Source organism: Pyrus communis, chromosome 17, assembly GCF_963583255.1.
Source record: "Pyrus communis chromosome 17, drPyrComm1.1, whole genome shotgun sequence".
NCBI lineage: Eukaryota > Viridiplantae > Streptophyta > Magnoliopsida > Rosales > Rosaceae > Pyrus > Pyrus communis.
The window spans coordinates 13,254,994-13,267,978 of record NC_084819.1 but is presented as its reverse complement, the minus strand read 5'-3'; the positions used below and the strand labels follow the sequence as shown (position 1 = coordinate 13,267,978).

At 39.3% G+C, this 12,985-nt stretch overlaps 1 pseudogene; it reads right to left on the bottom strand.

Annotated features, from left to right (window-relative positions):
- Positions 1 to 10,382: 10,382 nt before the first annotated feature.
- Positions 10,383 to 12,562, bottom strand: LOC137722034 (cyclic nucleotide-gated ion channel 1-like; annotated as a pseudogene).
- Positions 12,563 to 12,985: the final 423 nt, after the last annotated feature.

The window sequence follows — 12,985 nt, the reverse complement described above, 5'->3', positions numbered from 1 at the left end:
TTTCATTCATTCCTATAAATGAATTCAGTTTATACAATGCTGCAATGGATACTCAATAGAGTTTCAAAAACAAGAAGGAAAAGTAAAGCATGGATCACAAGTACGCTACATCGGCATCGCCGTGTCGGAATCTGATTAGTATGAAGGTTTTGAATTTCTATGGACCTGAACAGGTTTTTTGGAATCTATGGGTGAATCTAGCCAGCACCTACCATATAAACCGTTGGGTCCTTGGCTCATGGGACCAATAGTGGTTTCAAAGTCGGGAGCCGCTACTCTTCTCCCTTCGACTAACTCGGTCATGATAGTCGGGGTTGGCCATTCACTAATGCTTTCCACGGCCTTTTTTGGTTGCCACCGGTTGGCAGGGCTGGTCTGCGCTTCTCGTCGTCGAGCCATGCAATCTATCCGTTGGCGACGACGTTTTTGAGATTTAGACAACGCCGTATATAGGCTAGTCGGAGAATTGTAACTGTACCAGCGTTGATCCGATGTCCTGGGTGGTTTGAAAGTTTTTCGATCGGCTGGTGAGCCCGAACTGCTGGTATTGCGCGAGTAATAATCCTTATTATAGAAAGGTGCGTCGAAGTCAAGACGCCGCCTGACCGGGGCCTGGTCCTTTGGCCGTACTTGTGGGCCGAGTCTATCAAACACTTGGCGTCGTGGATCGTTACCAAGTCCCCTTGGCGATGTTGTAGGGGTCGTGGATGGTGTCGCATATGTCTTCTTCCCAGGTTCAACTGGTGTTTTACAATGGTCGCATAAAACCCTTGATTCATGAGTTTCGTCGAAACTCGACCCCATCATAGGCTCATCGATGGGTGGCCCCGAGCGTTCCGTAGGTGGTGCATTTGAAAATAAATCAATCTTTAATCTCGTTTGACCATTCCGTTTACGGATATGCTGCACCGGGATGTATTCGGCCTTCCCTTTGTTTTTAGGAAGATGAACATCCACCATACCAATTGTTGTTGAAGGGAAGAGATTGACGTCGACCGCCATCTGCTTTTCCGGAAATTTCAACTTTCCTTTCTTGATCCAACTTTGAATTGTGTCTCGGAATACAACACAATTATTGGTTGCATGCTTATTAGAATTATGATACTTGCAGTATATTTTGCCCTTCAATTCATCGGCCTTAGGGATAGTATGTCCCGGCCAAAGCTTGATGATTTTTGCTGCCAATAATTGATCGAAAATTGCATCGGCTTTGGTGATATCAAAAGTGTATACTTTCGATGATTTACTCATCTCCTCGGCGGCCGAACGGGTTTTGGTGTCTTTGGAAATCACTTGAGCTAAAGCCTTGCAGACGTAAGGTTTATCTATTACTATCTCGGCCGCATCCACACTAGCATACTGAGGGTCCTCGCTTTCGGCCAATGCATAGCTAATCGTGGGATTCTTATACAACGTCCCCCGGGATGGTGATTTTGATATCTTTTCTTCTCGGAGCAGATAATCATACTGTTCAACGTGTTGAGCAAGTTCGTACATATCTCGAATGTTTGCCCCCAGAAACTTCTTTTTGTATTCCATGTCCAATCCGTTGAGGGCGATCCTGACGAATTCCACTTCGGGGAGAGGTACTCGGCACCAATTCCTGGCCGACTTAAACCTTGTTAGGTATTCCATTAGAGATTCGTCGGACGCTTGAGCCATCCTGGCCAACGATGATACGGACATTTCCATCCCTGGTCGATAAAATTGTTCATGGAACTTCTCGACTAACTCTTCCCAACTCTGCACGGAGTTGGGTGGGAGATTAATGTACCAGGCGAAAGCTGAACCTGTTAGTGAAAAATTAAATAGCCGTAATTTATAGAAGTCGCTATTGACGTCTCCACACTGCGCCGTGAACCGAGCCACATGTTCTAATGAGGATAAAGATGATTCCCCGGCGAAGAGACTGAAATCAGGGATCTTAAAACCTCGCGGGTATTCAAATCTTTCTACGAAGAGACTGAAATCAGGGATCTTAAAACCTCGCGGGTATTCAAATCTTTCTACATAAGCCGGGTATGGATGGATGAATTTTGGAAACTTCGGCCCCTTCTTTAGGGCCGAGTCAATCATTCTCTGGACTTCGGTCAGGTTTACGGAAGCGGCTTCTTCTCCCTGGCTTGGTCCCTCGGATCTATTGCTCGGTCCACCTCTTTTATCTAAGGTGATTGGTTGTGGCCGGGCGGATCCTTTCTCGGCTTGTATTGGAACATTCGTAGAAAGCTGCCGAGGCTGGCCGACCTGGCCATCTTCGAAGGCTTTACTAACCAACAGTTCAAGCATCCTGGTCTGTGTGTTGTTGTTACTTCGTATTGCTTCCAGTAAATCATTCATCTTTTGACCAATCGACTGCTCAACCTATCGATACTGTTCATCAAGTCGTCTCCGAAGAAACGACCTAGTTGGTGGATCAGAACCCTCCCCACCATCGTCGTCGCAATCTTCCACTATTCCTTCCACGATCATGCCTGCTGTTGGGTTAGGGACCTCTGAGTTGCGAGGTTGTCCGCCGAGATAGATTTCATTCTCTCGGCGTGTCGCGCTTGTGGCCTCGGGCGGCGCAACAATGATCGGATTTTTTGCAGGGTGCAAATCCTGCCCAAGGCCTTGCACTGGTAAGTCAGCTGTTGACTTTCCCATGATTGTTTTCTTCTTTACAGACCGTGTCTCAATGGTCATGAACTCCGAAGGTTTAGCACAATGGTCCCACTGGGCGTGCCAAAATGTTGACTCTAAAAATTACAAAACCTACGTGGCGCGCAGGCCGAGTAACTAATAAGCTAACTACGTCCTTCGGTTGAATGCGGGGCGTGCCAACTCGTCGGCCGAGCTCGGCCGAGGAGTAAAATTTGTTGATGTCGCGTTGAGCGCGTTGTTGACTTCTTTATCTTGCGATTGCGACCGAGGAAGGAACACTCTCGGTCTCTGGGTTCTATAGCCTGAAGACAAGGCTACTAATTCTGTGGAGTTCATAAACCGTCGGAGCTCGATTCGGTCACTATGATTATATTCGTAAGAGTATAAGCACGTCGAATCGAGACCAAACTATATGGACACAGGTACTCAAATGTGATGTATGTCTTGATGGTAAACGTAGTTCGGCTGTCGGAATGCCGAACTCTGAAACTTACTTGTGAGTGTCCAATCATAAAATCACTCGGCGCCCAGTACGCTGAGTAACACGATTCATAACACCTGGCTACGCCGAGAAGGCTAGCAAGGTGACCTCTACCAATAAGGGTTCGAAAACCCTTCTCGGCCGAGACTTAGATAGGTAACCGGTCGGCCTCGACGCAGTGCTGTTTATCCAAACTGAAGGTGCTTCTCGGTCGGCTGATTCTACAGCAGCAGTGCTGTTTATCCAAACTGAAGGTGCTCGCCGGGTGCCTCCACAGTGCTGTTTATCCAAACTGAAGGTGTGTCGGCAGAAAAAGAAAATGAAAAAAATCTCAAGGTATTTGAGAGGTTTTGCGCAGGGCAATTGTATGCTGAATTGAAGGTCCTTTTTTGTTGCATGATTTCTTGTATTTATAGCACCCCATTCCTTGAAACCGAGTTGCATCCTTATCTGGATTAGGAGTCCTTGTCCCGTTTCAACTCTACCTCGAACAAACCTACTCCCACTAGGACTTTGAACTTTCTCCTTTTCCGAGGCTTTATTCTTTGCCGGCCGGGAATCCTGGTCGCACTAGGACTTCCTCGACCCTTTCTGTTTATCTGGACTACTTCTTAGGATAGGACTCGACCGATCCTGCCAACTGGCCCGGGATTTATCACTCGGCCCATAGCATTTGACACAGCCTTGGGCCGAGCACAACCTGCTGCTCGGCCCAACAATATTATTTTGGGCCCAAACAAATATATAAATTTTTGTATTGCATTAATTGTATCCATATCATACCAAAAATTTACCTTTTTTGTGATATATATATTCTGCATTAATTGGGAAGTAAATTAATTTGTTCCAATTATTGAAAAAAATTATACTAAATCATATTATATATTTTGAATCAAATAACACTTCTCTAACTTGTAGGTAAATTATTTTCCATTTATTGTTACATATATCAAGCACGTTTTATTGTTGTATAAATATAGGTATGACGGTGAAAAAAAAAGATATTATATTACACACAAGGTATAATTTTTTGTAGGTAAATTATTGGAAATTAATTTGTAGGTAGTTAAATTAATTTGTTCCAATTATATAAAAAAAATATATAACTGCACCTAGATTATAATTTTTTGTAGGTAAATTATTGGAAATTAATTTGCAGGTAGTTAAATTAATTTGTTCCAATTATATAAAAAAATATATAGAGCTGCACCTAGATTTTATATATATATATATATATATATATATATTTTGTTTGTTGAGAAAACCTAGATTATATATTTTGAATCAAATAACATTTTTGAATACATGGTAGGTAAATTATTTTTCAAGTATTATTACATATATTATTAGGGACGTTTTTTGGTAAAAATATATAAAAGTAATTTGTATATGATTGTTTGTAGGTAAAAGATAAAATCAAAAGCATGATCCAATTTCTAAGTTTATGCAATATTTTGTTGTTGGTATACAATATTTTGCATAATTGGAAATTAACATTTCAAGTAGTAGGTAGGTAAATTGTGACATCCCACATCGCCCAGGGGAGTGATCCTTAAATGTATATTCTCATCCTTACCTAGCACGATGCCTTTTGGGAGCTCACTGGCTTCGGGTTCTGTAGGAACTCCGAAGTTAAGCGAGAAGGGGGCTAGAGCAATCCCATAATGGGTGACCCACTGGGAAGTTGCTCGTGAGTTCCCAAAAACAAAATCGTGAGGGAATGGTAAGCCCAAAGCGGACAATATCGTGCTACGGTGGTGGAGCGGGCCCGGGAAGTGATTCGCCCCGGGTCGGGATGTCACGCCCCGATCCCAACAAACGTCGAGAATCGACACGTGACAAGGAAAATAACGTTTGTTGAATACGGTATGAGCGACTAAAGGAATTACTTTAAATGATAACCCAAATTAATATGAAGATAACTAAGTTCACCACTTGATATTTACAAATATGTACATTCCAAAAAGAAGTACAACCTTCGCCAGACCAAAAACAAGTTCAAGATGCTCAAAAGAAAGTCTCAAAATAAAAAGTACAAGAGTGAATCAAGGGTAACCTAACGCTCCAAGTCTCTGATACCGCACTGCTACCCCCACTTACGACCGTCTCGAAGTTTACTCAACCTGTCACCTGTAAGTTCAGTGCCTACACCATCGAAATGGTACATCGGCAACCATCCACACAATATAAGCTGCGTGGTTTGTGTGAGTGACAATAATACCAAGTATGAGAGACAATTATTAAAAATCATCCCTCAAACATAATTTATAAACAATGAATGTAATTCCTTGATAACAAACAATACCAACCCTTTGAAACTCCAAAGGAGTCACCCGGACATCCAAAAGTTCATTTGAAACAACTATCACATCTCACACCCATTTTCACATACACACAATGAAAGTAAAATTAGGGTGACACAGTTTATCCAAAGCCTACACCTTTGCAACTATCTCAACTCAAACACAAGGAACCCAGGTGGATACAATCTCGGACCATTACTCAACGGGATCGCGGGGTAAGAGGGATTCCGGACCATCTCTCAACGGAATCCGAATGGTTACGATTCCGGACCATCACTCAACGGAATCGCGGAGTAGGAGGGATTCCAGACCATCTCTCAACGGAATCCGAATGGGTACGATTCCGGACCATCACTCAACGGAATCGTGGAAAGCCAACACCCATAATGTACAATGGTTCAAAGAACTGAGACCAGCACAAGTTACTTCATTTACAAAAGCTCAACTAAGAGAAGTAAAGCATAAATACTAACTTTTAGAATGGATCAACGAATCATAAATGAAACAATATCAAAACAGCAAATCCCCAATGGGTTAATGACCCACCACTAGCCCTCACATTTCATCACATCATGCCAATCAAACATATTTCAAATGTAATAATCAAATCTCATTCCATAATCTTAAATCAAAACTAGGTATTAACATAATAATTCAATAGAAATATATTTAAAAACTAAGTCACACCCTCACAGAGTAGTAATTAAAAAAGCAAGGTAATCACTAATATCACATATATTGAAGTCACTCACCTCGAACCCACGCTAATGCACCTTAGCACGAGAGTCAAGGCATCACGTTCTATCACCTCCTGAACAAAGCACAAGTCCACATTTAGATTTCCTTCGATAATTCACATATTCAAAAACTCTTATATGCCTCCCATAACACATTTAATAAGGGATCAAACCATTGTTCTAAGGCAGGGTCCATGATCTTACATCATTTACTCCATAAGACCCAATCACTAGATTTTCACTACTCCAGGCATCGTTATGACCCATTATAAGAAACAGAGTGATACCAAATCCTTTAAATATATATAAACTTGAACATAAACCACAATTAGATGTAAAAGTTCCAGTAATTACGTAGTCGAAAAGTAGGGATTTCAGCGGCAATACTACTAAATTAAACAAATGAATTAACTACTTGAAACGTAGGTGCCAGGTATCACAGAGTCTCCTCCCCACCGGCTTCCTTAATCTCTCCCTTCCTACAATCATTTTCTTCATACCTTCCCTCAAATACCCAAGAAGCAGGCATGAAAATACAGTCAAACGCCCATTATAAATCAAGGCAGTAATGTAAGGCTAGTTTCTAATGTAATTGAACACATTAACATAAAGCATCCAAATGCAGACTTAGAATTACAAAATGCATGAAAATTCACATTCCAATGTCTTATTCCATCGTCAACATTTCCATAACACCAATGTCACACAACAAAGAAATTCGACCCTTTTCTTTTTCTTTTTTTTTCCCAAAAAAAATCTCAAATTTTACAAGAGCAATTATCTCAACAAGTAGAATAAACTTTATACCTGGGGTCGAGTCCAATTTGACCGGGAAGGCCCTCAAATTGGCTCGCACCCAACGAAACCCTAAGGTGGGTGTTCTTCAATTCGGCTTCTTTGGTGTTCCAACGCCCCAATCACCAGTTGGGTCTTGTTCATGGGTCCAAGGGAAGTTGAATAAGGGTGATGGTGAATGGTGACACTCACCGGAATGACGAATCGCCGTTGAGAATCACTGGGTTCTCCGGTGGAGTTCTACTTGAAGTAAGCCTCAAACAAACTTGATTTTTGGTGGAGATGGAAGGAAGGAGATAGTCAAGCAAGTTACAAGTGAAGTAGATAAGAAGGTCAGCTGAGAACCGGAGGAATTGGCTTGAAATTAGCAGGTTTTAAATTATGTTGGTGAAGCATACGGGTGACAAACTAAGGGGGGGGGGAAATGTCCCCTTCTCACCTCCCTCAACGTCTTTTTATAATCCCCAAAAAAAAACTGATTGTTCCCTTCAAAAAAAAACTAGCTTAACCTTTACCCACTTATGGGAATTTAATAATTCCCACAATCTAAAGTTCACAATTCAAACGTCCGTAACTATACCGTTATAATTCGGACTCGCAAACGGCTTTCGCCTATGTATTCATGGGTTCGAGATCTATTAAAAAAAACTAGTTGTAAATTTCAAATGTCAATGAGAGATAAAGATTGATTATGAAACTTCCAACTCAATACCAAATCAATTTCCAAACTTAAAATTAATGGTATTAAAATTAACTAATAAAGATCACGTAATCATGAAATACGAATTTAAAATACGGGGTACATAATGCATGGTGAAATTCCGGGGATGGGATTTCACACGGGATGTGACAATTTGGTATCAGAGCCTAACCCTGGTCGCGAGTGTGCCGACGAGGACGTCGGGCCCCTAAGGGGGTTGGATTGTGACATCCCACATCGCCCAGGGGAGTGATCCTTAAATGTATATTCCCATCCTTACCTAGCACGAGGTCTTTTGGGAGCTCACTGGCTTCGGGTTCCGTAGGAACTCTGAAGTTAAGCGAGAAGGGGGCTAGAGCAATCCCATGATGGGTGACCCACTGGGAAGTTGCTCGTGAGTTCCCAAAAACAAAATCGTGAGGGAATGGTAAGCTCAAAGCGGACAATATCGTGCTACGGTGGTGGAGCGGGCCCGGGAAGTGATCCGCCCCGAGCGGGGATGTGACATAAATTAATATGGTGTAATTATATAAATACACACACACACACACACACACACACACATATATATATATATATATTTATACACATTTTGAGTCAAATAACATTTTTGTACATGGTAGGTAAATTACTTTTTTTTTTTTTTTTTTTTTTTTTTTACATATATTAGGTTTTTATTTATTTATTTATTTTTAATAAACATATATATGTAAACTCATAATGCTAGATACATAGAATTAAGCCAACAATTCTCATATTTGATATTAATATGCAATGAATTTTTTAACATTAATGTCTTATTTTTCTTTTTGCAAAATCATTAACTCTCTCCTTACAATTTGCATAGAATTAATTGTGCACATCAAATATGCAATAGGGGTATTTTAGGCATCTAAAAAAATGTAAAATGTGTAAAGTAATATGTAATTAATGAATTCACTTAAGTGGATCCTAGTCACTGGTTTGTTTTGAGTAAAAAAATTATGTCGGGTTTTATATGGAAAAAATTGAATTTGAGAGGTTAAACTCATATTTTCAGAAATTTAATAGGATGGGAACACCACTTGCCTTGCTGAGGTGTGTGTTCCTGTCACCTCCAAAAATTCCCGTCACTCCCAAAAATTTCTCCTCACATAGCAAGCAACTCACTTGGCTCTTCCTTCGTACTTTCCTTCTAATTCTTCATGAAAATCCACTTTCATCTCCGAGCTAAGATTTGAGATTTCTACAAAATTCACACAAAAGACATTAAATTCAACAATTTAATACAAACTATGACCAAACAATAAGTAAAAAAGGTACAAAATATACGTAAAATATCAACGTAACAAAGCTGACCAGAATTTTGGAGATCTCCATACAAAGGTGCAGCGTGGAGCTAAATCTGAGACACAACCGAGGTATACAAAAGTTAAAATGAAGAGGCAGTATTGACGATGGGTCTTGTCTTTTCCCACCAAGTCTTATTCTTAAAAAATTGTGCTCACCAAAGGTGACTTTCTCGAGAGGGCATGTGGCTACACCATAACCTCGCCATCATCTCAGCCAGTGTAAAAATAAAAGGGCAAAAAATAGCAACTAACAAGTAGAATTTTAATGGACCACCGGCGTCCGAAACTGGACGCCATCATCATCGACTCGACCGGCTACGCGATCCGAGGTGGAGAACGAAGACAGAAACGGTAGAGAAAGGAGAGATGGGATCATGAGAGAACGAAGAAGATGAAGTGGTGGGCCAATTTTTATTTATTTTATATTTTATATTTTGTTTACATGGCATAATTGACTGCCCCAAAATATGGGTTATGTATTTGTCAAGTCATCACATTTAACTTAACAAATTTTCTAACGGATATATGAAATTAAAATAAAATAATAAATAATATTTAGCATTGAAATATTTTAAAAATATTGCATGAGGTTGCAATTGAAAAATGTTTTCAGATGCACCGAAGATGAGATTTTTTCTTATACTTCATATAAGATATCGTGGCAGAGGAATTCAAAGTTGAACCGAGGTTCTTGTGCTCTGCTAATGTTGAGGAAAGGAGATGATGTTTAAATTCTTTAAATTTAAAAATATCTTCAATTTTTCATCAACCTAAGTTACAGATATAGTTTCCTTATAAATATATAGTTATTTTGAATTAAAAATCTAGTTTGCGCAATAATTCATGCAACCTAAGAAATTCCATTGTCAGTTTATCTCCAAATGAGTACTATCCGCTGGGTGGGAGAGCTTTGTGTTGAAATGCCTCTTAAATTTAGAGACAACAAGCTGTAAATGGTCGGCCATGAGACCAAAGACTTCAACTTTAGTGTGGTACTTGACAGTTTTGGCTGAGATAGGTAAGTCGGAAATGGAGATACATGCCGCAGCCCAACCTATAAGTTCTTCACCATAAAATTCACTTTTTGCAAGACGTTTAATGCTTGACCAGCCACTTCCTCCGCCGATACTACTAATCTTGTAGGTAAGTACACTGCCCTGCGTGATGAAAAGCGCGCATCTTATCCAGTGGCTCCCCCTCTCGAATAATATAGCTACCATCAGCATAGTTAACTGGCTCAAGATGTTTCATGATTTCTTTCAACGCTTCTCTGTCTTTGTTTTCAAGCCCTGGCACCTAGCGTTAATTCATACATGTAGTTAGAAACTTATAAATACATCGATAAAATCTAATAAGCAACATCATTTTACTAAAAGACCATCAACTACCACACGTTTATAGAAGGCCATTGGATTTGGTGGAATTTGTTGGACATAAATCATTTAGAAGTGTAATATTTCTGAACGTAGTACTATCACATTGTAAGGTACTTAAATCACATTCATTTTCACTTCGACAAATAGAGATCCAATAATCTACCTCTTGTTAAACAGAAAAGAAAAGTACCAAAATGCCCCGAGTACCTAACAACCAAGAGCTACATTTGTAACTGAACAATATTTACAAGCAACTTAATTATGGAGCAGTTAAAATAAACTAAGATAAGACAATATATAACTTACATGGCTAGCAAGGAGGTAGAAGATCAAATAGAATAGACGTGGAATCCACATGATCTTTCTCATAATAATGTTGTCGCTATTTTCAAGTGTTTCCTTGTTGAAGTCCTTAAATAATGTGTACAATGGACGAGCTCGTGCAACATATTGCAATAGAATAAGTGAGTTCAAAAACTTCATTATATTCAAAGATCTTGAGTTCCTCGTTGTCGGAAGGAAAATTAAAATTACGATCTGTGCACAAATGTAATTAGTAATTAATTTGAAGTGTTGTGTGACAGAATCAGCAAAATTAAATTATTCTAATTCCTAATATATGACTTAATTAAGAGATTACGAAAAATAATTTACTCTAGAAAAGTAATTGGCTTACTTGTGGAATAGGAAGAAAAGGAAAAATGTTATGAATTAGGAATTTTGGGTGAAAAATCCGACATGCTTCTCTCCACCAGCAACTGTTCGCACCCGTAGATCTCAATGTGCGCAACACAGACATCACATGATAGATGATTTTAACTAGATAAGGGAAATCTGTAAATGATCGCAAAATAATAGCTATCTTCTTTAATTTTTCGTCCAACGCGAGGCACTTGATATTTTCATTGATTATAGGAACGTATAAGAACAAAGGGTCCAGAAGCATAGGACAAATAAAAACCATCACAATGATCAGATGCGATATCTGAAACATTATTGGTAGTATTGAGTCTATTGAGTACTTTGATCTATCTCCTCCATCTCTCTTGCCAGACTTCCTCTTACGCTCAAACTTTCCATAAATTAGTAATGATATTGTTGAATCTCGATCGTATTGAGGACTTTGATTTCTTTGCAAGCTCAAAAATTTCAACACTTGATAACCTGAACAGTTAAAACACAAGAATTAAACATGAAATTCATTTGTTCGATTTGTTTATTCCTATTTCGAACGGCCATGTTGATTTGATGCAAAAATCTTTTCTTTTATTTAAAAAAGAAAATGTTAAAGAGATATTAAAAGAAATATGAAACCTTGTTAGGTCGATGAGGAGCTCTCCTTTCTTTGAACTGGTTCATCAAGAGTTCATCATAACTCAAACTTACTAAGCTATAATGTGTACAAGATCCTTTGACAGACTCGAACGAGGTGCTTCTTGAAATTAAAGAAAGTGCATATGTTAACTACAACCATGCACTACAAGATGGAGAATAAGGAAGCTAGGGGTTCAATGGACAAGTTAAGGGGTCGAATCGTCGAAGAGTGAAATAGAAGTGTGATACCATAGAAGTTCGTATCATTATTTTCAATTGAGAGATAAATGAAGAAAATATGGATTGAGGATTTGATATTTTTCTATTGATTTTAGTAGTCGTCTGCATCTCATTTTGTCTTCATTCACCTTCTTTTCTTTTCCACTTATTCACTTTACTAAGGGAAGAACAAAAATTCTGTCAACATTGTTTATTTTTTGAGCTAAGAAAGTATCTGTCTACTTTGAAAAAAAAAATGGAAAAAGGTAAAAGAAAAGAGAGCTAGGATGCTCTACAAGGAACGGGAAAAACTGGAGGAAGAAGGAAAAATGGATAGCCAAGAGGAAAATGAGGGGGAGATAAAATCTGCTACACTAAAAATATATATGATCATTCTGTGATCTTAATTATTATTATTATTTTTTATTTTTTTAGCAAACGATCTCAATTATTATTTGATACATATTAAATTTATATAATTGACACAGAGACCAAACTCATTTTGGGTGGAGGAGATTTGATCTCGCGGTAGGAGGGAGGGGTCGCTTGCACAGAGCCCCATATCGACAGAAGGGAAATAAAAAAAGAATTGGCACTGGCCTGCTCCTTCCCAACGTCCCCAAATCGAAACCAGCCGCGTCGAAGAAGACCCATCGACCCAGCCATCATCGGCCGTGGCTTCGTTCTTAGCTCGGAAATTTCTCCAGGCTCTCCGCGCCAGACAGCTCGCGAGTTTATTCTCTGCCCTAACTCCCCTTTTCTTATCCTCCGTTTGGGTTCCGAGAAACTCCGGGAAAATTGAACAGCATGTTTGAATTTGGTTGCACTTGGTGAATACTTCCAATGATCAGATTTTGTGTATCCTTTTCTACTTTTAAAGTTAAACTAATCTAACCTGCAGAGCTGTTTTCGAATCAGCTAGCTCACGCTGCACAGCAACAAATTACAGTACCACAGCGTTTTCTTTTTCTTTATGTGTAGAAATTTAGATTAGAATTCTGGTTTTAATGGGCCATAATTAGGGGCTTCGGTCGATGTTGTGGATAACTTTTCGTGTTGATGTGTTGTTAGCTGCACTTATGAGCTTGT